The sequence below is a fragment of the Elephantulus edwardii genome, unplaced genomic scaffold (assembly GCF_000299155.1).
Source record: "Elephantulus edwardii isolate Elephantulus edwardi_28Jun2011 unplaced genomic scaffold, EleEdw1.0 scaffold00002, whole genome shotgun sequence".
NCBI classification, from domain to species: Eukaryota; Metazoa; Chordata; class Mammalia; order Macroscelidea; family Macroscelididae; genus Elephantulus; species Elephantulus edwardii.
The window spans coordinates 38,379,860-38,396,199 of NW_006399752.1; positions in this window are offsets into that span (position 1 = coordinate 38,379,860).

Consider the following 16,340-nt stretch of genomic DNA (forward strand, 5'->3'; position numbering starts at 1 on the left):
TGGGATAATTGGGATGGGAGTGTTAGAGACAGTGCAATTGGCACAGGACAGAGCGGAGTTTAGGGCTGTTGTACATAGGGTCGCTATGAGTCGCAGGCAACTCGATGGCACATAACAACAACAACAACAACACTTTTCTTTCAAATGGGCACAAATATGAACCTTTTTTTAGTCAGTTGGGCAGGTGGATGTCTTCCAAATTTCTTGGTGTAGGTGATAAGCACATCTAGGGCTGCATCTGGTATTTAAACTCCTCAGTTGGAACACCATCAATTTCTCCATCCTTGTTTTGCACCAATGTCTTCATTTCAGCTTGGACTTCTTCCTTCAGCATCATGGATTCTTGACCAAATGCTACCTCCTGAAACGGTTTGGTGTCAACCAATAATTTCTGGTGTCATAACCATCAAACGAAATCCACTGCCGTCAAGTCAGTTCAGAAACATGGCAGCTTTCCTTCCATCAGGTCTCCAAATCCATAGATCTTGAAAGATGGGAGAATGTGCGTCTTCCTCCCTCAGAGTGGACGGTGCTTTCAAGCTCCTGCCATTTCAGTCAGCAGTGGAGCATATGACACTCTCTGCCACAGACACAGGGCTCCCCCTCTTCTTGGGGCGGCTCCTGTGCCTTCCTGTCATCTCCTGATGCTTCCATCCAACATTTTCCCCAAATAATCTTTCTGTAAGGCAACTTGAGACGTGAGTTCTTTTAGCTTGAGAAATTCTGAGCACGCTCTTCCCTTTTGGTTTCCTGTCCTTGTATGGTTCATTATTTTTACTTTGCCTCCTTTGTTCTGAGCTGCCCTTTAGAATCACCAGAGCTTTCCTCCTTCATTTCAGCTTTTGGACACAAAGCGGTCCTCAGTGTCTCTTCTGACATCCGTTTTTGTCCTTCCTTTCTGTCTTGTCTTTTCTATGTCCTTTTGTTTTCTTCACAAATGGTATCATTAATGTCATCCCACAACTCATCTGTTCTTTAGTAATTAGTAATCATTGCATCCCACCTTGACATGGTCTAAGTCCAGCTAGGATAGACTCAAGGTTATCTTTTGGTTTCATGGAACTTGTTTAGTTCTAAAAATGATGGCTATGACTCAAATACCCAGTAATTCAGAGACAAGTTCTAGTGGAAATGACAGAGATCAAGAAGTACTAACCCCATAATGGCCTAAATGTAGCCTTCTAGCTTCCTAACTGTGAGAAAGTAAGTTTATTTTCTTGGAAAACCATCTATTTGTGGTGTTTCTGTTATGACGGCATGAGGAAATGAAGATACACGATTGATCTCACACTCGTGTTGTTGTCATTAAGTGATGCCAAGTCAATGTGACTCCTCGTCACCCCACGTGACATAGTAAAACTGGTCCAGAGAATTTTCTCAGCTGTGATCTTTACAGAAGCAAATTTTCATGCTTTTCCTCCAAGAGTCACTGAGTGGATTTGAACCTCTAACCTTTGATTAGCAACTGGACATTTAGTCACGTGTGCCACCAGGTCTCTTTGGCATTCACTCAGAGGAGTTGTTGTTGTTGTTGTGTGTCATCACGGCAGCCACTGTGTCGCCTGCACTGTTGTCACAATCCTTGCTCTGTCTCAGCCTGTTTGGGTCACGCTGTGTGAATTCCTCTCACTGGGCGACTTCCTCCTTGTTTATGGACCCTTTACTGAGCTTACTAGCCTTCTCCAGGGACTGACCCTTCCTGATCACACAGGATGAAGTTGTCATTGTCACTTCTGAGGCCCTTTCTGTCTGCTCTTCTTTTTCTACATGTTTATTCACTTTGCGGCAGCCTATGACATATTCAGTATTCTTTGCCAAAGCCAAAATTCAAATGCATCAACGCTTCTTCAGTCTTCCTTATTGATGGCCCAGCTTTCCTGTGTATTTTGAGGTAACTGAAAATACCGTGGGATATTATAATCAGAACTGCTGGCCAGTGACTTGGTCAAGCATTATTTGTGCATGAACCCTGACTTGCTTTTCTCTGTCTTTCTTCCCCTTCACTGATTAAATCTTTGAGCGTCTCCCCAGCATGTGGGGTCTGCCATCTTGGATCGTCCTGGCATCTGGCCGTGTCTTCATCATTGGGTGCCCCTCCAGCCCCGGCTCTGTTTCTTGGGCTCTTCTCTGGCCCCTCCTCTGTGGTCCCTGCATGGCCCAAATACTTTCCTGAAAATTGGGCATTTTTAACAGACAGATCTCATCCTCCAAACAACACTACATTTTCTAAGTCCTGAAGATGGCACATTCTTTTTTTTTTTTTTTTTTGGTTTCACTGCAGACAAACCCACACCCACGCGCCTGCTCCCCTCCTGACAGGTCTTACCTAAATTTACAATCACCTTTTGGGGAAGAAGAGACAGTTTTAAAAATAATGACATTTCAATGTTCTAAACATTTCCACTCCTGGCAATGTATTCATGTCCTACATTGTCGGAACTCAAAGGAAACCAAAAACTCCTTTTAATCACTTTGAGAAGCTGTGTCCGGTGAGTTATTGTGAGAACTCTTACATAACAAAGTTGCAAAGCCAATTGTTCCTCCCAGCCCACCTTTCCCTGTTAAAACACACCCCTAGCCCTAGTCACACATCCGTGTGTATAGCATGCCTTGGAAGACAGTCTAATTGGAATAGATCGGTAGTTTTCTAGCTCCAGGACCCTGGAGCTTAGGTTACCCCGGAAGTGAATCCAGGACCCTGCTAACCAGAGTTCCTGTGTAAAGCAGGTCTTCCTCCACAGGCAGCTTAGTGTCCTCCTGGCCCTGCAGCTGAGTTCATCTAAGACAAGGCCTTTTATGTTCAATCTCAGAACACTCCCACTACATCCGATTCATGGTCTCTAAGTGCAGCCCATGCTGAAAGGGAAAGGAACTGAGCTTCAGCTTTGAAGAGAGGATGACTGGAGAATGTATGAACTTTTCCATACGGCATTATACCGAATTAAGAAGAAAACCTGTCATTAAAAGGTCAGATCTCTCTAATCCCAAAGCCTACAGCCTTTCTGCTGTACAGAATTGCAGACATGCGTCTGACGGAGTCTTGTCACATCAGCAGGGTACTGATCTTGAGCCCCCTACGGTGGTAATGGGGAGCTGAGAGTGATTGTCAGTATTTTAAGATTCCTGATGGAACACTGTCCTCTCAGCCAAGCTGAGGTCAAGCAACACTTGCATTAAATGACATCCACTCAACTTGGTTCATTTGGATCAGAGGCACTGGTTGGAAGTTATGGATGTCTTTAATAAAACACGAAGAGCCTAATATTATTAAATAAGCTCTGTCTGACACACGTCATCTTTCAAAACCGTGGTCTCTGAGGGCAGAACACAGAGAGGAAAGGCTGGGCTTCACTGCTCCACACTGGGGAAACTGGGGTTCAGGGAGGAGAAGGGTCTCCTCCAGGTCACCCTGAAAGCTAAATAAAGCCAGGACTGGAACAGGAAGTCTTCATCCCTGAGACGGCTCCCAGCCCCAGAGAGAGGACTTTCCTTAATGAGAGAAGAGCAGGCTGGGACGTATCAGGACACTTTCTAACTGTTCCTCAGGGCAAGCTTTGACTGTTTCTAAAGGGCACTGCTGAGGAAGAGAAGCCATCAATGTGTCTCCATGGTAACTGGGGGGCAGCAAGGAGGGAGGGTGTGAGTGGGGGAAGGTCCTGCTGTCCAGATGACTGCATTGATGCTAGCATAGTCCCAGGAGAAAGGTCCAGTGGGCAAGACTGCCTGTGAGCTTCCTCTTCCCCCAGAGAACAGAGGGGCAAGCCGCTGGCCCACTGTCAGAACCGGACAGTCCCTGAAGGTGCAGGACTCAGACGGAAGGACTCTTGGAGTTCTCTAGACACGGCCCCACCAGGCTCCAGCTTATTGGGAGCCTGGGAGAAATCCCATCTCTGCAAAGCCGTCCTTTCCTTCTTCCTCCCATCCTGCATCTCTCCCTTCTGTGATTCTCATCTCAGCACAAATCACCATCCACTCAGCTGCCCGGTCCCTTGGCTCCTCCCTCCTGCTCTTCCCTCCCAGCCAAACAAACCCTGCAGATGTGCATTCCTGTCAGGCAGGGCTCCTGGGTGCTAACAACTGAAACCAGACCTGATGTGCTGAAAGAAGGGAGAACTGTTTAAAAGGGATATATGGTTAGGTATTATTGTCGTGACAGGAGTCCAGAAGGAAGGCTGCATTGTGGAGTGGACTTGGGGGGAGGGATTATAAAACAATGAAAGAATTTTTCTTTTACTTTTCAAAGAGAAGAGCAAATGGGGGGAGGTTGGGCAGGGAGAAAAGTGCAACAATGAAAGAATGGAAACTCTAAATCTCTGTAAACTTTCACATTAAAATGAATTTTTTTAAAAAAGTCACACATACACAAAAAGAAAGGACAGCGTTAACTGCAAACGGCTTTCCAAGATTGGAACCTAGAGCAAGAGAAGAACAGAAATGTATAAACTGGTGAAATCCCAGTAAAGACGGAAGTTTAGCGAAGAAGGCAAGATATAATGCCGCTGCAGCCACATTAATCCCAATTCCTGAGGCCCTGCGTTCAGGAAGGAGTACTGCCTTCCACAGGGCTTCCAAAGCCATGGCTTTCTGAAAGCAGCCCATCAGGTTTGTCTTCCAAGGCACCTCTGGGAAGAGTCAACGTCCAGTCTTCCATTATGTGTTGTTAGGTGCCCTCAAGTCAACTACAACTAACAGCAATCCTACAAACAACGGGTCTGCACCTTGCCCTCTCCTGCCCATTCTCACCATCCAAGCCCAGTGTTCCAGTCACTGGTCAATCCATCGTGCCAGGGGTCTTCATCTCTTTCTCTGACCCTCCACTTTGCCCAGCATGACTTCCTTTCCCAAAGACTGGCCCCTCCTGATAACATCCCCAAAGTATGCGTGACAAGATTTCACTGTCCCAGCCTCTAAAGAGCACCCTGGTTTCAACTTCCTCCACTTTCTTCAGATTTTGGCACAAATCACCATATCCGTGGGATATTCAGCACTTTTTTTCCAACACCATAATTCAAAGTTATGGATTCTTCTTCTGTCGTCCTTAGTCACTGTCCAACTTTCAAGTGCATATGAAGTAATTGAAAAGAACAAGGCTTGGAGCAGGTGCACCTTAGTCTTTTAAGTGACACCTGTACTCTTTAGCACTGTAGAGGTCCTTGTAGCAGATTTCCCCAATGCAACTCATCTTTTGATTTCCTGATTGCTGTTACACTGAGTGTTGATTGTGGAGCCAAGTAAAATGATACAATTACTAGTCAAGTATAAGCCGTTTGCACTACCCAGGAACCTAAGTTCAGTTAATTGTTGTTAGGTGCCACTGTGCCAACTATAATTCATGACAACCCCGTGAACAACAGATCCTAGCCTTGCCCTGTCCTGTGCCACCATGATCTCTGACACGCTCACGCATAGCACTGTGCTAACATGTAAGATGTTAACGGTAGTAGAAGCAGAGTAAGGAGTGTATGAGAACTCTCTGCATTCTCTGTGCAACTTTTCTGAGAATGTAAAATTATTGCAAAATAATAAGTTTATTTTTAAAAAATGTTGTTTAAATACATTGGAGGGTCACAGACATTCAGGGCTAGTGAGAGGGCTGGGTTTAGAGGCCACACAGCAGGCCTGGCCCCCAACCCCCACACAATGCTGTCGACCTGGCTTGATGCAGACGTGACTGTCCACTCTGCTGAGCACAGACATCGCCCCCCAATGCTGGACTCTGGGCGGCACCCCACTGACCTGGGGATCCAAAAATGCCATTGCCGCTGCCTTGCTTGGCACGATCGCGTCTGTGTTGACCCTGTTATCCCTGCACCTCTGACTCCGAGAAGGAGCTCTGGTGCCCTGGTGGGAAAAAACTGCTTGATCAAGTGGTTGGAATCCACCAACTGCCCCGTGGGAACAAAGATGGGCAATTCTCTCTGTATTTATTGTCCAACTTTCAGACGCACAGGAAGTAAAAGACCACATCATCGATCAGATCATTCTGTAATCTAACATTATCATCACTCAGTTGAAGTCACACCTGAGTTACGGACAGAGCAGGAGAGACCCTGAGACACCATAAATGTGGGGACAGGTGAGGAGTGTCTACAGGCCAACCGACACCTGGGACTCTCTTGTCATTGAGCCGATTTCAACTTGGAGTGACCTGTGTGACAGAGGAGAACTTCCCCAGGGCATTTTCTAGTTTACTCTTTAAGGAATAGAAGTCTTTCTCCTACAGAACCAATCAGTGGCTTCAAGCTGCCAGCTCCTCTGGTCAGTAGCCAAGCAATGTGACTCGAGCTCCACCGGACACTGACATGACCAAAACACTCATTTTGATTTCTAGCCTCCAGCACTTGGAGACAATAAATGTCTGTTCTTTGAAAAGCTAGGAACAACACTAGAAGTCCTAATCCACAACATAAACAGTCTTCCCAGTATCCTGGAAAAGCTACAACCAGGAGAAGATAACATAGATGAATGGGACCTTCTAAGACTCAAATCCCTATGCACATCCAAAAACTTCTCCAGTAGGGTAAAAAGGGAAGCCACTGACTGGGAAAAAGTATTCGGTAATAACATATCAGATAAGGGACTTATATCCAGAATTTATGAAATACTTGAGCACCACAACAAGATAAAGGTAAATAATCCAATAGAAAAATGGGCACAGGATATGAACAGGCACTTCACCAAAGACGACATTCAGATGGCTAACAAACACATGAAGAAATGCTCAAAATCCCTAGCCCTAAGAGAGATGCAAATTAAAACAACTATGAGATATCATTTCACCCCAGTCAAAATAGCAAAATTTAACAGAACAGCAAGCAACAAATGCTGGCGAGGTTGTGGAGAAACTGGAACCCTGATTCACTGTTGGTGGGAGTGTAAAATGGTGCAACCCCTGTGGAAAGCAGTATGGCGCTTTCTCAAAAAGTTGCAAATAGAGATACCATTTGACCCAGCAATTCCACTACTGGGAATATACCCTGAAGAGACCATAGCTGACATCCAAGCAGATATATGCACACCCATGTTCATTGCAGCTTTGTTCACAATAGCGAGGAGTTGGAAACAACCTAAGTGCCCATCAACAAACGAATGGCTAGAGAAGCTGTGGTATATTCGCACAATGGAATACTATGCTGCATTAAAAAACAAGGAACTCATGCAATATTATTCAAAATGGTTGACTCTGGAGAACATTATGCTGAGTGAAATATCCCAGTCACAAAAGGACAAATATTACATGATGCCACTGTTGTAGAATGGGACTGTCCTTGGGGTTAGGGAGACACTGAGTAAGATGGGTTCAATAATGTATACTGCACTGAAGCAGAGGAGGGAGAGAACCGTCTAAAAGAGAGATGTAACTGGGTATTTCTGTCATCACAGGAGACTAGAGCGAGGGCTGCATGGTGGAGGGGACCTGGGGGAGGGTTTGTAAAACAATGAAAGAATCTTTTCTTTTACTTTTCCATAATTTTTGGACTCATGTACTTATAACTTGATAGTCAAATTTGTGTCTTCTAGGTTGCAACACCCCCATGATACATCTTGAAGGATATGTACATGTACAGCCAAGCACAATCAATAAGAGTGCATCTGAATTCCAAAATCAATCTCCATAATAGTCTATGTGTTTCCTACTGCCAAAGGGGCCCTTTAGAGTAGTGAGAGAAGATCTTCACCCTGAAACCCACAGCGTCCCTTTTCAGCAGGAAGTAGCTAAGAGAATACGCCGTCCCCTTTTCCTTATGACTCAGGGTGAAGTCTCTCTCAGGGAGGAGTGATAGGGAATGGCAAAGGATACACTGACAAAGAAGATTAATCAGAACTGGCTTTGATAAGCACTGTGGCATTTGGACAAGAACAAACTGGGAGGAGGGTAGAGAGAATAGTGCAACAATGAATGAGTGGAAGCCCAAAATCTCTGTAAATGTTTATGAAAATTAATAAAATTATAGAAAAAAAAATAAAAATAAATGTCTGTTCTTTGAAGCCACCCACTTGCGGTATGTGCATTTGGGTGACACAGGAGGGGACAGAGGTGCCCACTTGTCCAACAGGGATTTCTGCCCTTCCCAGGCAGGTCCAGTCACCTGCAGGGACTTGAACCTTCACACCCTTCCTCTGTCCGCTCTGCTCTCATATCTTTTGGAAGCTCTGATATCTTTTGGAAGAGGGAGAGGCCAGTTCTCTGTCTTCTGGGATTATCCAGCACCCCAGTCATGAGAGTTCCCACTGCCCTGGGGGAGAAGCAGACAAAAGGTGGGAAAGCCCAAGAATGGGGCTTTCTCTGCCTGCTGGACCAGGGTAGACCCTCCAAGGAGGGCTTGCATTCATCTTCAAGGCAGATGGGCTTGGGCTGTGGGGGAGGAATCTGAGAGCAGGAGAGGCAGGAGGAGTGGGGAAAACGAACACCCCCTAAGCAAGAAGGGAAGTGAGGCCGTCTCTAAGGACCTCAGAGGACACAGGAATATTGGGCCTTGATAAAGACAGCTCCAGCCGTGATGCCAATGCTTTTGGAACCATCTGGAAAGTGAAATAGTGCTGACGCTCCATGGCTGGTATTACTCAGATTGATTTATGGGGACGGAGGGGAGGGGAGCAAGGAAAACCAGCACTGCAGCCAGAGGTGGGAGGAGAGAGATGAGGGGGAAAAGGTCACCTTTGGTACCAAGGTATTTTCCTCAGCGGCGGAGCCTAACAGCCAAGTGCCACCTTTACACAGTGAGTGCATGCAGTCTGCGCTCAGGTCTGCAGAGAGGGTCCTTTAAGGAACAGAAGGTCACTGTTTACACCTTTACTACAGCAAAAGTCTTGAAGATAAAGCAGAGTGGCCCCAGAGACTGTCTTCTGTGCACCATCCTGTGACAGATGATGACATGCACACGGAAGGACCCCTGCCCCAGCCAGGGCTCCCACCTTCCCCTCAAAGGATCCAGAAACTGTCCTCTGTGCACCATCCTGTGACAGATGATGACATACATGCAGACAGACTCCTGCCTCAGTCCAGGGATCCCACCTACGCTCGAAGGATCCGAGGTTGTGAGGGACTAAGGAGGCCTTGCTTGGTTCTTCAGTTTTTCTTCTCAAAGTTTGCATTTTGCCAGAATTCCCAATATAAGAAGAAAAAGCAAGTGAGGTCTAGATTAACATGCTAATTAGTCTCCGGTAATTAAATTAACTTTAATGGACTCCACAGACTTTCACTTGTCAGAAAGCAGAAGTTATCTCCCTGCAAAGCATGTCCCTCCTGGCCTCAGGTTCTGGTGTTTAAATTCAAATCAGAGAGTGAGCATCTGAGAGCCAGAACTGGCTGGTCCTCTGTCTTTACAAAGAGCAGGAAGAACACAAGAAAACAAGAGGAACTGACGCTGCTCAGAACTGGGCCCTGGGCTGGGCCTGCTCTCCTCTTCATTCTTCCTTGTTTGGCCATCAGGGGGCTCCATAGAGCAAGGGCTCTTGAGACTCCCCTCTTACTGGTAAAGAAACAGAGGCCCAGGAAAGTTAAGGTCCTGGTTCAAGACACAAAGGCCATTTGTGTCCATATTTGGGTTTCCAGATCTTTCTGGCATTCAGGGCCCATTCTTTCATGCCATCTGCCTCTCCAGAAAGTCTGTGGTCCCAGTAAATGAAGAACTTCTTTTCTACAATGTTTTATACCCCAGGTCAGCAAACTAGACTGGCGGGCCGATTCTGGCCCTCTGCCTGTTTTTATGGATAAAGCTTTATTGGAACACAGTGACATCCATTGGGTTCTGTAATGTCTATAGTTTCTCTCATGCTTTAACAGTGGAGCTGAGTGATCACACCAGACCAACCTGCAAAGCATGCAGTGTTTCCTCTCTGGTCCTTCACAGAAAGTCTGCCAACCTTTGCCTTAAGTCACTGATGTCAAGCTTGACGGCACAACGGCACCACCTGGAGAGTTTAGTAAAATACCAGCACCTGGCCCCACACCAAGAAATCCTGAGTTTACTAGGCATCAGGGGCCCAAGTAACTCAAATTGTATCCAAGTTTAAGATTCATTCTTTTAAACACTAAGGGACTCAAACCCCGCCCATAATTAAAGAAATTCCTGTGGCTCAATAGTTAAGGTGCTCACCACAAACCCAAAGATCAGCAGTTCAAACCACCAGCTGCTCCTCAGTGGAATGACGGCAGTTTGTCTCTGAGAAGACTTAAACTCGTGCAAAACCCTCTAGGGAAGTGGTACTGTGTGCCACAGGGTCAATGTCAGGATCGATTCAGCGGCAATGGGTCTGTGGTTCTGATGATTTTTCTGACTCTTTACAGAGACAGATTCAACCTGTCCTGGAGCCATGTTTATTCACAGGGGTAGAGGGCAGCGTAGGTTGCCTCTGGCTAAGCCGAGTTCCTCCCGGAGCCCCAGGTACATCGCACTTTGCTCCAGACAGTTTTCAGTGGTTGATTTTTCACAAACAGGTCACATGTTCCATAGCTTCCAGGTGGATGTGAACCCACAACCTTTCCATTAACAGCTGAAAAGTGAATGCGCCACCCGGGCTCCTGACTGAGCAGTAGGAGAGCTCAAGTGGAAGGCAGGGACATTGTCTGACGTGTAGCTTAATCTCCAGAAACCCTGTGGAGCGGTTCTGCTCCTCTCATGGGGTTCCCCTGAGTCAGAATTGATGCAACAGCAGGGAGTTTGATTTGGTTTGGAGGTTGGTAGTAATCACAGAAGTTCGGGCTACATAGTTCAAGTTCAGGAACACTTGGAGTCTCTTAGTGTGCAAGTCCATGCATTTGGCTACTAGCCAAAAGGATGAAGGTTCAAGTCCACCTGGAGATGCATCAGAAGCAAAACTTGATAGCCTACATTGACAGTTGCTCAGATGCATGTGACTTGACCAGGATTTGGAATTCACGTAGAGGGCAACTGAACCAGGTCAGTGATCTGGTTCTCTGTAGCACTTACGTGTAACCCCGCTGCTGCTATGTAAGGTTCTCCAGCCTTCAGGATGCTATTAAATCTGCCTCAGTGGCCGCTAGCTTTGCTGACTTTGTATGGAAGCCCACCCAGCTGTGAAGGTCCACCCCTCCCCACAGCCAGAGGATTCGAGAACTGTCCTCCTCACTGTGACTCTTCCCACAGCCCTCCCTCATCCAGTACTCCTGTTCTCCCTGCTCCTGCAGGGGTGACTCTCAGGAACCCCTGGGCAATGCCAAATGGTCCATCCTCTACCAGCCTCAGGCAGACCTGCTAGTTGGGTTCTCTCACCATTGGCACAAGGCAGCAGCATTTTTGGGTAAAGATGTTCTGACCACCAGCTTATCCCCATAGACCTCCTAGGCATCCCTGGGGAAGCGGCATTGTCTATACAACGGTCATCGATGGAGAGACCACTGTGCTCCTCCAAGAGACCAAGCTGCAGTGATGGCCAAGTCAGCCCCATCCACGTTGTGGAGAGAGATCACACCCACCACAGCTGGGACGAGACAGACTCCAGGGTCTAACTGCCCGCAGTTCCATCCTGGTTCTCCTACTTATTAGTTGAGTGGTCTCTCTGGGCCTCAATTTCTCCACCTGCAAAATGGGAATGATTTACTTCCTATCTTATATGAGGAGCAAATATCCAAGGTGTACTTGGGCTGTCCGGGTGCCAAGGGATGAGCTTGGTAAGCTCTCACTCCATAACTTCAGAGCCCACAGTAAACTCTCACACCCCTGCCAGAAGCAAACCTGAGACACATCCTGAAGGTACATTGGTGACAGTGGTGGCAGATTCCTGTCCACAGTGAATCCGTGTGACAGAGTAGAACTTCTTCATCAGGTTTTTGATACAACAATCTTTCTTTATAATGTTTTTCATTTTGTAGTGGTTTGTATATAAAATTTGTATACATTGTGGTTCACTAATGGACCTTGTGGTTCACACATTCCTTCATTCACACTGTGTTTCGTAAAATTCATTGCCGTTGACCTATGCTCACTATCACCCCGTTTTTTCAGGTTCCCACTGGACCTTTCGTCATTCCTTCACCACCTCTCCCCACCCACACTCTGTGGCCCCATGGTTTCCCCCACACCCTTCCTCAGCCCCTCCAGCTCTTCCCTTTCTCCCTTTGGATTTTCATCCACATCTTACTAGTTATCCTTCTATTTTTAAAATACTGGTCTTATGCAGTATTTGTCTTTATGAGACTGAGTTCATTCGCTTGGCATATTGCTCTCTAGCTTCTCCCATGGTACATAGTTATGTTGTCGTTAAGAGCCGTCAAGTCGTAGGTGAGTCATAGCAACCCTATGAATGAATAAACTATATTACATAGTATTTTATTAAATTGCTCTTCCTGAGTGCTGCATAGTATTCCATTGTGTGAATTAGACTACAGTCTATACAGTTGCAGATGGCCAACTGACTTTCCTGCAGACTTCCTGGTTGGTTTTGAACCACCAGCCTTTCTGTTAATGTTAGAGAGCTTTAACCCGAACCCAAACAGGTCTCCTTTCATGAAGAAATAGTGGGTTCTAAACTTGGCTGCACAATAGAGCCAGACATTGTTCCAAACCCAGATTACAAGGCTCCGCCACTTACCAAGTCAGACACTCCAGGTTGGGGGTCCCAGGGATCTGTATTTGTGAAGAGCACTCCTGGGTAATTGTGACTCTGCTGGTCAGAACAAGACACTGTCCTGAAACACCAAACTCCTCTCTGTAGATATAAGCGCAGGACAAGGTCGCACTCAGCTCAGTACGGCTGATGGGACAATAGGACTTGACCCAGGCATTAGGTGCCAACCCCTCCCTTCCATCTTACTGATCCGGACAAGTGGGTAACTTCTCAGCTGCTAATTATAAAGGAGATTTGATCCACGTAGAGAAATTTCAGGAGGCAGACCTAATAATCGACTTCAGAGAAATCCACCACATGACCCTTACAGAGCACAGTTCTACGACGACACCCACAGGATCACCAATGGCTCAGCCCAAGGCGAGCCACCAGCCTGAGCCGCTGAGGACAGATTGAAGGCCGGGAGGGATGCACTCTGTCTCTGGAAAGAGTGAGGCAACAACCAAAAATCCAAACACATTACCATCAAGTCGACTCTGATACCTATAGATTCTAAGGCCAGAGCAGACCTGCCCCACGGTGTGGCCAGAGTTGTATAAACGCCTTTGGGGAGGCTCATGGACAATGACTTGATTTTGGGTTTTTCCCATTTTGGAGCCTTTGTGAAGGCAGCCTGCCACGTGCTTCTCCCGTAGAATAGCAGGTAGGAAAGGATTGCTGAGCTTTCGATTAAGAGCCTACTGGTGTACCAGCAGTGAGCCAATAAATAAATACAAGGGGGAAACACCTGGGATACTGAGCACGTGGAATATTAACGCCACCTATAGACTCAGGAGAAAGGAGCCGTTGCAAGGTGTCAGGAGACCAGGCCTCTGTGGGACGGTGCCAATGACCCTGCGTGCTGAGAGGAGAAAAAGTTGAACCCGGAACACTCAAGAGATTACCTACTTCAGATCATTCCTATTTCTCTATTCAGGAAAGCTCGGAGATGACCTCAGAAACGTCTCAAATTGTTTTCAAGGCTGCTCGATGCCCCTTGCAAAGTTTCTCTGAGTAGACAGATGATAAATGTACATATAGTTCTAAGAATGTACTATACACAGAGTTTACACTTTGCCCTTGTTAATTAGAAATGTTTCTTGAACTATCATTTCTGAACAATTTCTTAAATGTTTCTTAAACTATTTCTTTTTTTGTCCTCTTTTCTTTTTTTAAATTAAATTTTATTAATTTTAATGAACTAAATTATTTCTTAGTAACAGTTTGCTTGACTCCACAATTAACATTCTTATCCCCAGCAGTCAAGAAATCAAAAGGGGAAAAAAAGAAATCAAAAGACAAATTGCCCTGGGAAAATCTGCTGTCAGGGACCTCATCAGAGTACTGAGAAGCAACGATATCAGTTGAGAGACTAAGGTGTGCCTGATCCAGGTCATGGTCTTCGCAATTACTTGCTATGCATCAAAGATCTGGACAATAATTAAGGATGACAGAGGAAAAATTTATGCCTTTGAGTTGTGGTGCTGGAGAAGAGTCTTGAACATACCATGGACTGCCAAGAAAACAAATAGGTCTCTCTTGGAGAGGGTGAAACCAGGTCTCTCCTTGGAGGTTAGGATTTTTTTTTTTTTTCTTTTGGAGGTTAGGATTTTGAAGCTCTGTCTCACTTACTTTGGCCATGTGGCCAGGAGGGATCTGTCCTTGGAGAAGGACATCATGTTTGGAAGGGTGGATGGACAGCGCAGGAGAGGAAGACCCTGGATGAGATGGACTGACACAGTAACTGGGGCAATAGAGGTATATGTGTTGGAATTAGTGAGACTGGCTCAGGACAGGGCAAGGTTCAGAGCTGTTGTACCTATAGGGTCGCTGTGAGATGCAGGTGACTCGACAGCACATAACAAAAACAACAACAAACTATTTATGAGGACAAGTGTGTATGAGCACAGTCTTGATTTATGCCATGAAAACCCAAACTCAATGTCATCAAATCGATACCAACTCGTAATCTCTCTCCTGCTAGTTTCCCAGGCTACACATCTTAAGAGGAGGAGACTGCCCATCTTTCTTTCTTGGACCTTCTAGTGGATTTGAACTGCTGGAGAAGCAACCTGCTGGTTAGCAGTGCAACACCCTACACACTACTGAAATTCAACCAAGAGCTAGCTGACATTTTGGAGGGTTCTGATACCCTGCCCGACTCACTGGTGCTTCTTCAAAAACAGGCTCTTCTCACAAATGTGGGCTAGTGTCTGCATTGATCCCTTTGAGTAACAGTGCCTCCGAGATCCCCAGGCAGCAAGATGAGACGTCAAAAGCCCGAGAAGACACCAGGAGGCAATTGCAGAAATGCAATCTACTTGAGCAAAACTGAAAACAGAATGGACCGAGCCGAAATCACGTCAAGGAGATCTGGGTCAAGCTTCCAGCTGGAAACGAAGAAAGTAAAGGGGTAAGATTGTTCAGAAGTCAAGAGCTACAGAGGACAAAGAGGGGAGATCTGAAGGGTTGCCTTGGACAAGCATCCAGAGCCCAGAACAGGGCTGCCTAGGAATGAGGGAGATAGCTCAAAAGAGTCCTCCCTTTGACTTTCAGGGTGCTCAAGTGCCATAGTCTAACCCAAAGGCAGCACTGCTGATGGTTCAAGTCCACCACCAGCTACTCAGGAGAAAGATGGACAGTCCCCTCCTGTGTGATTTTAGTCTCTGAGAACTCACTGAGACAGAGTGGTTCTCTGTCTCAGTCAGCAGAAGTGGCTTCCACTTCCTAAACAACACGCCTCTGGAAACTCTATGAACTTTGTCAAATGGTGATAGTTATAGAAAGGCTTCAGGTCTTTTGTTCATAGGGTCGCTGTGAGTCGTGCTTGACTCAAAGGCAATCAACAACATTGTTGTGAGATGCCTTCAGGTCAAGTACGATTCATAGTGACTCTGAATTACACATCTACACCCTTCCTATGCTGCACCATCATCTGACATACGTGAGCCTGTCGATACCATCACTGTGTCAGTCCATGTCACGGAGGGTCTTCTCTCTCTGGCTGACTTTCCACTTTTCCAAGCATGGTGTCCCTTTCCAAGGATGAGGCTCTCGAACAAATCCAAATTATCTGAGATGAAGCTTCATCACCCTTGTCTCTAAAGGTCACTCTGGCTGCACTTTTTTCCAAGACATATCTGTTTCTTCTTTTGACTGTCTATGTGATATTCAATACTCTTCTTCAGCACCGCAATGCAAGGCATCACTTCTTCTGTCATCCTTATGCGTTGTCCAGCTCTAAGATGCATAGTGGGTAATTGAAAAGACCGTGGCTTGAATCAGGCACACCTTGGTCTTAAAACTGACATCATTGGTTTTCAGGGCTTTGGAGAGGTTCGTATCAGTAGACTTTCTCAATGCAATACATCTCTTGATCTCTGAACTGCTGGTACCAAGGATGCTGATTCTAGATCCAAGTAAAATGAAATAATTAACAGTTTCAATCTTTTCTCCATCTCGCTCAGCATTTCTTAAGCTCAAGGAACTGAAGAACAAATTCAAATCTCGAGTTGCTATAATTAAGGATGCTTTAGGCAGAATATGAAATGATCCAAGAAGTATTAAAAGAAGATGGAAAGAATATATTGAGTCATTGTATCGAAGGGAATTGGCAGACAGAAGAATTTCATGAAACAACATATGAGCAAGAGCCTATGGTGATGAAGGAAAAAGTTAAGGCTGCTTTGAAGGAAATAGCAAAAAATAAGGCCCCAGGAATAGATGGTATACCAATTGAAGTATTTCAGCTAACAGATGCCACCCTGGAC